Here is a 13,412-nt window from a genome sequence, read left to right as displayed (position 1 = left end):
CAAAAAAATGCTGCTAATTTTTTTTTATACTCTCTCTAAAAATAAAAATACTTTATTAATGTTCATCTGGACGACATGTTGGATCAAGAAGGTCGCTGGTTCGAGTCCTGGCTGGGCCAGTTGGCATTTCTGTGTGGAGTTTGCATGTTCTCCCCTTGTTGGCGCGATTTCCCCCACAATCAAAACACATGCACTAGGTAGATTGAATAAACTAAATTGACCGTAGTGAATGAGTGTGTATGGGTGTTTCCCAGTACTGGGTTGCAGCTGAAAGGGCATCCGCTGTGTAAAACATATGCTGGATAAGTTGGCGGTTCATTCCACTGTAGCGACCGTGATGGATAAAGAGACTAAGCTGAAGAAAAATGAATGAATGAATGTTCTTCTGAATAATAAGGCCAATCTTAGATTGCTTGAGAAATTTAAGGAAAGTAGTCACCAATTTTCCTCTTTGGGTGGACTGTCACTTGAACTATTTTCCACAGCTAAAATAAATGATCTTTTGTTATAATTTTTTAAGGAAGAGAAAATAAATTCTCATGTTAATTATCCATAGCTTTAAACAGTACAAAGAAGAAAAGCAATGATGTGGGTGGAGTTTAGGTAGATGTTTGTGGTTTAATTTACTTTCATGTAGCTCTGAACTATCTACCTTCACTTGTCACCAAATTTACCGGTTATGATAAGTATGCAAAGTTGGTAAACTTGTTTTGTTCTTTCACACATGATTGCATTCACTACAACGTCTCTTATGTCTGATAGGCAGGCACAGACACAATCTGCAAACATTCTTTGTAATTTCTGCACAGAATTTTGTGAAATAAGCAAATTAAATCTTTCATTAAAATCTTCAAAATCAATTTGACAGTATAATATCTAAAAACGTTAAATTACACATTTTACACATGAATTACACATCTAAAAACACATTAAATAAAATATATATATATGCATATATATTACGTTTACAATGCAAATTCAATTAGATCCACTTGTTTGGTAAACAAAGCAAGTCTCATGTATTCATTTCATAAATTGTTCATTTTCTTTTCGGCTTAGTACCTTTATAAATCTGGGGTCGCCACAGCGGAATGAACCGCCAACTTATCCAGCATATGTTTTACGCAGCAGATGCCCTTTCAGCTGCAACCCATCACTGGGAAACATCTATACATGCTTGCGTTCACACACATACACTTCAGCCAATTTAGCTTATTCAATCCACCTATAGTGCATGTGTTTGGACAGTGGGGGAAACCGGAGCACCCGGAGGAAACCCACGCCAACAAGGGGAGAACATGCAAACTCCTCACAGAAATGCCAACTGACCCAGTCCGGACTCGAACCAGCAACCTTCTTACTGTGAGGTACAGTACCAACCACTCAGCCACCGTGTCGCCCATATTAGATAATAATATTACTTAAAAATGAATAAATATGTATTTACACATATCGACATAAGTAAATAAACAGACTCAATGATGTGACAAATAAATCAATGTATTTCAGCGCTCATAGATTCCGTGTAGGGCTGCTGATAAACAGGAAACCTGATAGCCAGCTTTTATAAGACACAACGGCCAAAACGGTTAAAGAAAATGCTAAAAATGCAATTGTGCAAGTTTAACAGGTTTTGCGTAGGCTAAAGACGGCTTTGGGCGCGCGCTCGAATGGAAGACTGAAAACAAACTATATGGTGTGACAAGCTTGCTCACGACGAACCGACCGACCGGCAGTGACCCCAAGCTACGGCTACGGCTACCGTGACATCACGCACCGGACCCGTGCACGCGCCACCGCGGAGAGTCCAATCACAGCGCGCGCTGCACACCCACGCGCATACAAACCACCGCGCCGCGAGCAGTGTTTACATTGCATACTCCGCCGGACTCCACAGGTGAATAGGTGTGTTAAACTTCCGATTCCTGTCTCCAGAGACGAATTAAGGTCAGTCTGCGGTTTGTTCGGTGACTTTAAACAGAGTTACTGTTTATTAAATGAATATCCATCCATTCATTCATTTTGTGGAGGAATATGGACCTTTCTCAGAGGCTTCCTGATCTGTTAGCTTACTGTCAACGAGAAGTTTAAAACAATGCCAAACTATTTTAGTGATAGAGTTTGATGTAAACTTATAACGATGAGATGAATCATTTTTTAAAATCTTACGTTTTCTTGAGACTTAAAGTGCTAGAATTTCTGTGTATTCATTTTGTGGAGGAATATGGAGGATGAGGAACCTTTCTCAGAGGCTTCCAGATCTGATTGAGGTAAAGTTGGTTTTATATTCACACATTCGTTCAGTGACAACTTGTGACATGGTCCCTGTATTGTTTACCATGGTACTTTGAATATTGGGTCTGAAATCTCATCTAAGTATGACTTGAAAACAACATTAGCACTATTTATTTGACTGTGAACAATGTACTATGATCAGATGATTTCCCTATTTAGAATTAGCAAAGATTTATTCATTTTAAGATATATTAAGTTAACTTTAGTTAAGGAGAAATTCAGAATGTGCGAATATAAAACCAACTTTACCTCAATCCAGATCTGTTAGCCTACTGAAAGACGTTAAAAACAATGCCAAACTATTTTAGTGATATAGTTTTGATATCTAAACCTTTGACGAGATGAAAAGTCTAATTACAATCTTACCTTTTGTTGAAATTGAAAGCATTGGAATTTCTGTTTATTCATTTGTGGAGGAATATGTAGGATGAAGAACCTTTCTCATAGGCTTCCAGAGCGGTTAGCTTATATTAGTAGTCGTTAAAAACAATCCCAAAGTATTTACGGTATCTAAACCTATAACCATGTGATAAATAATTAAAATCCTACATTTTGTTGAAACTGAAAGTGCTGGAATTTCTGTTTATTCATTTTGTGGAGGAATTTGGAGGATGGAGAACTTTTCTCAGAGGCCTCGAGATCTGTTAGCTTATGTCAACACACATTTAAAACAATCCCAAACTATTTTAGTGATATAGTTTTGATATCTAAACCTATAACGATAAGTAATCAAAGTTTTACATTTTATATTATGATACATTTAAAACAATCCCAAACTGTTTTAGTGATATCTAAACGTTTAACCGTGAATTAAAATCCTGGGTTTTGTTGAAACTGAAGGCGTTGTGGCGTTTTGTGCTGGAATATTGAGGTTGAGGAATCGTTCTCAGAGACTTCCAAATCTGTTTGCTTATATTACAACACGTTTAAAACAATCCCAAACTATTTTAGGGATATAGTTTTGATATCTAAACATACGACAAGATGAATAGCCTAATTAAAATCTTACATTTTGTTGAAACTGAAGGCGCTGTAATTTCTGTTTATTCATATTGTGGAGGAATATGGAGGATGAGGAACCTTCCTCAGAGACTTCCAGAGCTGGTAACTTCTATGAAAGACATTTAAAACAGTCCTAAACTATTTTAGTGATGTAGTTTTGATATCTTAACCTATAACCATGAGATAAATAATTAAAATCCTGGGTTTTGTTGAAACTGAAGGCGCTGGAATTTCTGTTTATTCATTTTGTGGAGGAATATGGAGGATGAGGAACCTTCCTCAAAGACTTCCAGAGCTGGTAACTTCTATGAAAGACATTTAAAACAGTCCTAAACTATTTTAGTGATGTAGTTTTGATATCTTAACCTATAACCATGAGATAAATAATTAAAATCCTGGGTTTTGTTGAAACTGAAGGCGCTGGAAATTCTGTTTATCCTTTCTCAGAGACCTCTAGAGTGGTTAGTTTGTATTAAGGTACGTTTAAAACAATCCCAAACTGTTTTAGTGCTATCTAAACCTATAACCATGAGATAAATAATTAAAATCCTACATTTTGTTGAAACTGAAAGTGCTGGAATTTCTATTTATTTAATTTGTGAAGGAATATGGAGGATGGGGAACCTTTCTCAGAGGCTTCTAGATCTGTTAGCTTATATTAAGATATGTTTAAAACAATCCCAAACTGTTTTAGTGATATAGTTTTGATATCTAAACCTATAACCATGAGATAATTAAAATCTTACATTTTGTTGAAACTGAAGACGCTGGAATTTCTGTTTATTCATTTTGTGGAGGAATATGGGGGATGAGGAACCTTTCTCAGAGGCTTCTAAAGCTGTTAACTTGTATCAGGACACATTTAAAACAATCCCAAACTATTTTAGTGATATAGTTTTGATATCTGAACCTATAACAATGAGTTGAGTAATTAAAATTTTACATTTTATTTTAGGATACATTTAAAACAATACCAAACTGTTTAGTTATATCTAAACCTATAACCATGAGATAAATAATTAAAATCCTAGGTTTTGTTGAAACTGAAAGTGCTGAAATTTCAATTTATTCATTTTGTGGAGGAATATGTAGGATGAGGAATCGTTCTCAGAGTCTTCCAGATCTGTTAGCTTATATTACAGGACGTTTAAAACAATCCCAAACTATTTTAGTGATATAGTTTTGATATCTAAACCTATAACAAGATGAATAGCCTAATTAAAATCGTACATTTTGTTGAAACTGAAGGCGCTGGAATTTCTGTTTATTCATATTGTGGAGCAATATGGAGGATGAGGAACCTTCCTCAGAGACTTCCAGAGCTGGTAACTTCTATGAAAGACATTTAAAACAATCCTAAACTATTTTAGTGATGTAGTTTTGATATCTAAACCTATAACCATGAGATAAATAATTAAAATCTTGGGTTTTGTTGAAACTAAAGGCACTGGAAATTCTGTTTATTCATTTTGTGGAGGAATTTGGATGATGGGAAACCTTTCTCAGAGGCTTCTAGAGCTGTTAGCTTAAATTAAGACACATTTCAAACAACCCCAAAGTATTTTAGGGATATAGTTTTGATATCTAAACCTATAACCATGAGATAATTAATTAAGATCTTACATTTTGTTGAAACTAAAAGCACTGGAGTCGCCAATGGTTGCTATGGTTACTTTTCAAGTAAACACGATTTGTGTTCGTGAGCATCTATGTTCTGACGTATATTGTTTACGTTTGCTGAACAGTTTTATATTAGAAAATAAGTAGTATTAGAACCAAATAAATAAAGATATTTCTAATTAGGTAAATTCATTCATTCATTTTCATCCGCTTTTCCGGGGCTGGGTCGTGCGCTGGGTCAGCAGTCTTAGGAGAAAACCTCAGACTTCTCTCTTCCCAGACACTTCCTCCAGCTCCTCCGGGGGATCCCGAGGTGTTCCCAGGCCAGCCGAGAGACATAGTCCCTCCAGCGTGTCCTGGGTTTTCCCCAAGGTGTCCTCCTGGTGGGACATGCCTGGAACACCTCCCTAGGTAGGCTTCCAGGAGGTATCCGAAACAGACGCCCGAGCCACCTCAGCTGATTTCTCTGGATGTGGAGGATCAGCGGCTCTACTCCGAGCTCCTCGCGGGTGTCAGAGCTCCTCACCCTATCTATAAGTGTGCGCCCTGCCACCCTGCGAAGGGAACTCAATTCGGTTGCTTGTTTCCGAGATCTTGTACTTTCAGTCATGACCCAAAGCTCTTGACCATAGGTGAGAGTAGGAATGTAGATTGACCAGTAAATCGAGAGCTTTGGCTTTCGGCTCAGCTCCTTCTTTACCACAATGAACCGGTATATCAACCACATAACTGCTGCCGCTGCACCAATCCGCCTGTCAATCTCACGTTCCATCCTTCCCTCACTCATAAATAAAACCCCAGGACCCATGACCACAGGATCTCATCTCTGTTATTCACAGACGATGTTGTTCTGTTGGCTTCATCGAACATGGACCTTCAGCATGCACTAGGGCAGTTTGTTGCCGTGTCTGATGCGGCTGGGATGAGATTCAGCACCTACAAGTCCGAGGCCAGGTGCTTCACCGGAAAAAGGTGGTTTGCCATCTCCAGGTTGGAGGAAAGTCCTAACCCCAAGTGGAGGAGTTCAAGTATCTTAAACTTACTTTAAAATCCTTTTGAAAAAAGTTTTAAAAGAAATATGAATCCATATCCAAGTGTTCTGAAGAGAACCAGTCACTTTTTATGTAATGAAAATAATGTAAGTTAAACTTTTAAAAATTATTATTTTAATCATTTTTCGAAAATACTTGTTAATGTTCGGAACACAAAGATAAAACCTAAAATATGCAAAGCTTGCTTGAGCTTCCATTTCCAATTTTATATGCATTATTAATGCATTGTTTGCTGATCAAATATCAATATACACTAACTGGCTACTTTATTTGATACACCTGTCCAACTGCTCGTTAATGCAAATTTCAAATCAGCCAATCACATGGCAGCAACTCAATGTGTTTAGACATGTAGACATGGTCAAGACGATCTGCTGCAGTTCAAACTGAGCATCAGAATGAGGAAGAAAGGTGATTTAAGTGACTTTGAACGTGGCATGGTTGTTGGTGCCAGACGGGCTGGTCTAAGTATTTCATAAACTGCTGATCTACTGGGATTTTCATGCACAACCATCTCTAGGGTTTACAGAGAATGGTCTGAAAAATAGAAAATATCCAGTGAGCGGCAGTTCGGTGTGCGCAAATGCCTTGTTGATGCCAGAGGTCAGAGGAGAATGGCCAGACTGGCTCCAGCTGATAGAAAGGCAACAGTAACTCAAATAACGACTCGTTACAACCGAGGTCTGTAGAAGAGCATCTCTGAACACACAACATGTCCAACCTTGAGGCAGATGGGCTACAGCAGCAGAAGACCACACCGGGTGCCACTCCTGTCAGCTAAGAACAGGAAACTGAGGCTACAATTCACACAGGCTCACCAAAATTAGACAATAGAAAATTGAAAAAAAATCTACATGTCATCAACATGAAAGCATGGATCCATCCTGCCTTGTATCAATGGTTCAGGCTGGTGGTGGTGGTGTAATGGTGTGGGGGATATATTCTTGACACACTTTGGGCCCATTAGCACCAATTGAGCATCGTGTCAACGCCACAGCCTACATGAGTATTGTTGCTGACCATGTCCATCCCTTTATGACCACAGTTTACCCATCTTCTAATAGCAGTATAATGCACCATGTCATAAATCGCAAATCATTTCAGACTGGTTTCTTAAACATGACAGTGAGTTCACTGTACTCAAATGTCCTCCACGGTCACCAGATCTCAAACCAATAGAGCACCTTTGGGATGTTGTGTAACGGGAGATTCGCATCATGGATGTGCAGCAGACAAATCTGCAGCAACTGCGTGATGATATCATGTCAATATTGACCAAAATCTCTAAGGAATATTTCCAGTACCTTGTTGAATCTATGCCACAAAGGATTAAGGCAGTTCTGAAGGCAAAAGGAGGTCCAACCCAGTACTAGTAAGGTGTACCTAATAAAGTGACCGGTAAGTGTATCATCGATATACAATCTGTTTATTGTATAAACTGGTTGTGTCTTTTTAAAAGACACCTAATTCATGAAATCGTTTTTTGGATCTCTTTAAGGGTGAATAAGCTTTCAGTGAAGAGACAGAAATATGATTCAAAAATTCTGCGTTTGTTTTCCAAAAATAATCAGATTTTGTATTTGAATTGACACATGGACAATTAAATGATTACACATTTTTAATTCGAAAAGGGTAGACATCACATGATTCAGGCGTGCATGTAAACGTCACATTATTTTTATTTTCTAGAGCAAAAGCATAGCTTGTTGTTGACACTTTAGAACCATTTTGTTACAAGGTGATCACACACCTTATTAATATACTTGCAAATGCTTGCTTACAGTATGTCCCCTTTAAGAGACTTTTCAGATTTGTGGTTGTTTATTTCCCCATTCCTTCCTTCCAGAGAGAGAGAGAATCTCGCACACTACTTTAATAAGAAATCAAATTATGATTAGCAATGGCACACAGAGGCGCTTTTGTGCTGGATGTGTTCTGCTGGACTTTAGGGTGGGAGAGGAAGAGGTCACGAGATTGAGCTGTGGCAGGTATTTATGTCAATAAGCGGCAAACTTGCGTCATAATTCTGCTTTTGCATTAATAAGTCCATTCATGTTTTTATGCTTTACCGCATTCTTATCGATGGATCATGTACAGTTTAATTTACAGTACACTCCGGTTCTGTTCTGTTCTCGTTTTTTCCTGTCAGTCTCTTCCTCCTCCTGGCCTTCACAGATGGTTTGCTGACACTTCCAGTGCGAATGTTTCAGTGAATGAACTGTTGCCATAACAACCATGTCAGTCAGATCTCAATTGCCCGAGTTATGCTTGTGTTTTATGTTTGGGTAATAGCTTTAATGAAGGGTTTCATGAAGATCGAATGACATGAAAATGGTGTTGCTCTAATTTAAACTCAAAATCAAATAGAAAGTGATACCCATTTTGAATGAAGGATGAAGCTATTTTTGCTCCATTCAGATTTTAATTGCATTATATGAAAGCCACTACATTCTTCAATGAGTGTGCACATGAAAATGTATTCATTAAATGTCATTCAGTTTCCTTCAACTTAGTCCCTTTATTGATCAGGGGGTCGCCACAGTGGAATTAACCGCCAACTTATCCAACTTATGTTTTACACAGCGGATGCCCTTCCAGCTGCAACCCAGCGCTGGGAAACACTCACACATTTTTGCATTCATACACATGCACTATGGCCAATTTAGTATATTCAATTCGCCTATAGCGCATGTCTTTGGACTGTGGGGGAAACCGGAGCACCTAGAGGAAACACGGGGAGAACATGCAAACTCCACACAGAAATGCCAACTGACCCAGCCAGAGCTCAAACCAGCGACCTTCTTGCTGTGAGGCGATCATGCTACCCACTGAGCCATCGTGCCGCCTTCATTAAATTTTTCTAAACTAAATGTATTCTCCCTTAAGGGGTTTTAAACCTTTTATTCTTTATGGCTCGTTTCCACTGACTTGTACAGTTCGGGTCGGTACGGGTCACCTTTATCAGGCTTGCATTTCCACTACCAAGGGTACCCTTTTGGTCGGCGTGGTGTATGACAGAAAGTTTCAGTCGACGCCATTTTCGCTCGAGAAAATGTTTACAGTAAAGCTGTACAGGTCGCTCACATTTCAAATGAGCACTTCTCACAAAACAGATGCTTTATACACATAAATACTTGTGTAGAAATGTTTATTGCTAACTTTTCTATGAACATGAGTTGATTATAACTGCAGATCAATGACCAATGATCAATTATATAAAAAAAATAAAATAAATGTAACATATATGAGCACATACAGACCCTTACAGTCTCTGATATAATACCAACTACAGAAGAACTACACACAACGTACATTTAGTCCTTATTTAGGTTCAAAAACAACACAACAGGCATTGTAAACCTCTCATCTGTGTCTGTAATCTTCAGCAGCACATGTAGCCTCTGTTAGATGGTAATTCCATCATTCTGAGTTCATAATAGTCCAAAAGGTGATGATAATAGTTAAACATGGCAGTTTGTTCACGTTTGCTGAAAAAATAATGTACTCCTTTTTTCCGGCTTCTCATTTTTTTTTTAACGAGTCACTCTCGCGTTTGTCAGTGTCTGACAGGATCGGTTTCAAAAGCACATCAATAATCAAGCGCATGTTATTGTCATCAGCTCAAGACGTTTGTTATTTCAGATATAGATGCGCGGCTCGCGCAAGCAAGAAAGCAAAACAGCTCGCGCTTCAGATTGGCTTGTAAAAAACGAAGGGGCACAGGATAAAACTGGGGTGGTACCTTTTCAATAGGTAAACATTTGTACTTAAAGGGTCCATATTGGTACCTCAAATGTATATATTATTACCTAAAAATTTGAAGAGGAACACTTTTGTACTTTTTAGGTACTAATATGTACCCTTGAGGTACAAATTTGTACCTCTTGAAAAGGTACCACCCCAATGACAGCTCACATACCTTTATTTCTGAGAGTGTACATTCAGAAATCTCTGACCGGTAATATGTGAGCCTATTTACTGTACAAAACTGTCAAAGCAATATTTGTTTTTGACTGTCTGCAGAAGAAACTACTGTTATACAGTCACTTGCCTAATTACCCTAGTTAAGCCTTTGAATCACCCTTTAATCTAAATGCTTGTATTTTGAAAAATATCTAGTAAAATATTATGTGCTGTCATAATGCCAAAGATAAAAGAAACCAGTTATTAAAACCATTATGTTTAGAAATGGGTTAAAAAACTCCTCTTTCCATCAAACAGAAATTGGAGGAAAAGGGTCGCTAGTAATTCAGGTGGGCTAATAATAATAATAAGAGGGAAATAAATACAATAGAATAAAAATATGAAACAAACTGTGCTTTAAGCATCTTCACTGTAAGAAGGAACTTTAATTATAGCTACAAAAGTCCTTCAGTCGAGAGCAGTGAGGGATTTTCTCCTCTAGTTGTTTGATTAATGATAAAAACAGTGGGCAGCAGGAATATTGCGTGCTGTCACTTTAAGAGCATGCGGTTCAGATATGGTTTCTCTTTCCCATGTCTTTTGATTCTCGACTCGTTTGTTTATTACACAAATGAGGGTTAATATGAATAATCACTAAACACTGCATTTTGACACCTTTTTGACCATTAAAGTGCTCACATTGAGATGACTTTAGATGTGTGTGCTCTGCTTGTCTATGAGGCTAAGCGCGCACACACAATACAGCATGCGGTCTCATTCGCTCTTTTAAAAGCATGAATGATTCGAGTGTACATCAGTGAATGATGCGCATCCCGTGCTGCAAACATTAAATTACAGTACATGCTTTTAGTCGTTTTCACATGAAATTGAGCTTTGCAGAGGTACAAATGTGTACAACTGGCAAGGGGGCGGTGTATGATGCAGTAATCATTTATCTTGATTAAGTTTTTTTCATAATCGTTAGAAGCCAAAATCGAAACCGAATTTTCGATTAATTGCACAGCCCTATGTACTGGCCCTAGGTAAGGGTAGAGGCTACTCTATGTCCCGCCCTCTCTTTGGCTGTGTCTGAAACTGCTTACTTCTCAGCGGGTGCTGCATTTGAATTTAAACCTACTACTCGGCCGTTAGAAAAGTACGTGATTTTTATTTCTATACAGCATGATTTTTATTTATTTATTTATTTTTCCAAAACCAGTTAAGCGCAAACCACGCCCCCTACGCTAAAACCCCACCCCGCAGCGGTGACTCATGTCTGTGGCTCGATTTCATTGGTCCAGCTATATCACAATGGCAACGAACACACAATTTTTTTAATACAAGACCTAAAATACGAAAGGTTAACAAAGAGCCTGTATGAAATGAAACGTAGTACAAACAATCTACAGCTGGGTTTAATGAATAAATATTGTGAAAAAAAAATTACGCTTCTATACAGTATGAATGTAAGAAGTATGAATGGAATTCGGACGTACCACATCCGCCATGGTCACGTGCCCTACCTGCATCAGTTGTAGCGCTTCAGCCCATTCATGAATTCTCTCGCAGTGCATCATGGGATAGCGAAGCATGCATGGGATGCGCACTGCAGAATCTCGCCAGAAGTAGTACGTCATCCGTAGGCCCACATGGAATCTGCGCGTGCAGATTTCCGCAGATTTTCAGCCCATCATTAATTCTGTTTGTTTACTTGAGTAAATGTGTGTAAATCTGTATTTATTCAGTTTTTAATTAATTGCAGTAATATTATTGACTAATATAAAAATATTCATATGATTTATTTACAATACAGTTTGTACAGTAATATTTTCTGTCTTTTAGTAGATATATTATATGAGAGACTCGCTTTGTTTACCAAATAAAGTGGATCTAATTGAATTTGCATTTTAAACAATAAATAAATGTTAAAAAGATATTATTTTTTATTTCACATATTAAGGTATTAATTATGATACTCAAACCGGCCTCATTCCACTCTCACAGCTATTGCCCCCCCCACCCCCCACTCGCTACAAACATCTGCATCCACATACCGTCAGACACTGCAGAAAACACACAGATGCTCATAAAGACGCACAGTAAAGCAGACATTACTGAACATGACACAATGGCAACTCTCTCTCTCTCTCTCTCTCTCTCTGTTTTTCTCTCGCTCGACCTCTTCTTCTGCTCCATATGAGTGCTGGCGGAATAAAACAAAGATTCTTTCATTTGAAAGAGGAAGCAGATCTCGCCTCTCTCTCTCTCCACACACACACACACATGCTAATGAATGGCAGCGATTTCAGATTTGTCACGTCAAATCATTTTTACGTCATAATGGTCAGACACTTTGTTTCAGAGCCACAGTATTAAGCTTATTCTGTTGTGCAATGCTCATATGTGTCGGTTCAGAATGTTCAGACTTAAGGCTGAATAACTCTGGCCTTTCTACACTAAGTCAGCTGTGACAGCCCAGAAAAAGATGGAGAGTGTGAGAAAAGAGAGAGGGAAGCTGACATCGAGATTTTTGCAGGCATTTTATTCCAATCTCATTATTTTTTCTTAGCCGCAGAACTGGACAGTACAAATTGTACAGAACCTCCACGTTTCTTAAATTGGATTAATAATATGTGGCTGATCTGTAGATATATGAACAAGAGATGCAAAGTTTTCCAGCACCAAAACAATGAAAGTGTAATGCAACTTTAATTTGTAGAACGTGTCCTGTTTAATTATATAAACCTTTGTTTAACAATTGTATAATTAAGGAAAAAGTAATTACGACTTAGTTTTATTTATTAATTTATTTTGTATTATTTATTTCTTATTTTTTTTACATTTTTAATTTATTTCTTTTTTATTGTGTGTGTGTGTGTGTATATGTATATATATGTGTGTGTATATATATATATATATATATATATATATATATATATATATATATATATATATATATATATATATATATATATACACACATATACACATACATACATACATACATACATACATACATACATACATTATTGTTTATTATTTTTTTATTTTGAAATTTTTAATTGTTAAATTTTTACATTATTATTATCATAATTTTTTATAGTGTTTGATTGATTGATTTTTTTATTTGTTTATTATTTTTAATTTGGATTTATTTAATTTATTTTATTTAATTTATGTATTTTTTTAAATATATATATTTTTTTCAATTATATTTTGTTTATTTATTTTATATTTTTATTTATTTTATTATTTTTAATTAATTAATCAATTCATCTTAATCAAAAATAAACTATTTTTTATTATTTATTTACTTATTTATTTATAAAGTATTATATTAAGTATTTGTGAGCTGCACTGTGATCCTTAAATAAAGTCTTTTAAAAACACACAAAAAATTATTCCCAATATTTGTTTAAAAAAGGGATGCATACAAAACTATTTTTACACTTTATTATTAATAAATTATTTATTATTTAAGATTCAGCAGCATGCTCATTTTATCCCTGGAAAATGTTTTAGTCAACACTCTAATTTATC

At 36.8% G+C, this 13,412-nt stretch overlaps 1 protein-coding gene across 2 annotated transcripts in view; it reads left to right on the top strand.

Annotated features, from left to right (window-relative positions):
• Positions 1–1,651: 1,651 nt before the first annotated feature.
• acsl3a (acyl-CoA synthetase long chain family member 3a) overlaps positions 1,652–13,412 on the top strand; it is a 91,603-nt gene continuing 79,842 nt past the window's right edge. Inside the window, exon 1 of one of the 2 annotated variants that reach the window (XM_056473842.1) lies at positions 1,652–1,947. The gene's annotated coding sequence lies outside the window, so the exon portion shown is untranslated. The remainder of the gene's footprint in view (positions 1,948–13,412) is intronic. The other variant, XM_056473844.1, reaches the window with a different exon arrangement.

This window comes from Danio aesculapii, chromosome 15 (genome assembly GCF_903798145.1).
Source record: "Danio aesculapii chromosome 15, fDanAes4.1, whole genome shotgun sequence".
Lineage (NCBI taxonomy): Eukaryota > Metazoa > Chordata > Actinopteri > Cypriniformes > Danionidae > Danio > Danio aesculapii.
This window is presented reverse-complemented; position numbering and strand designations above follow the sequence as displayed.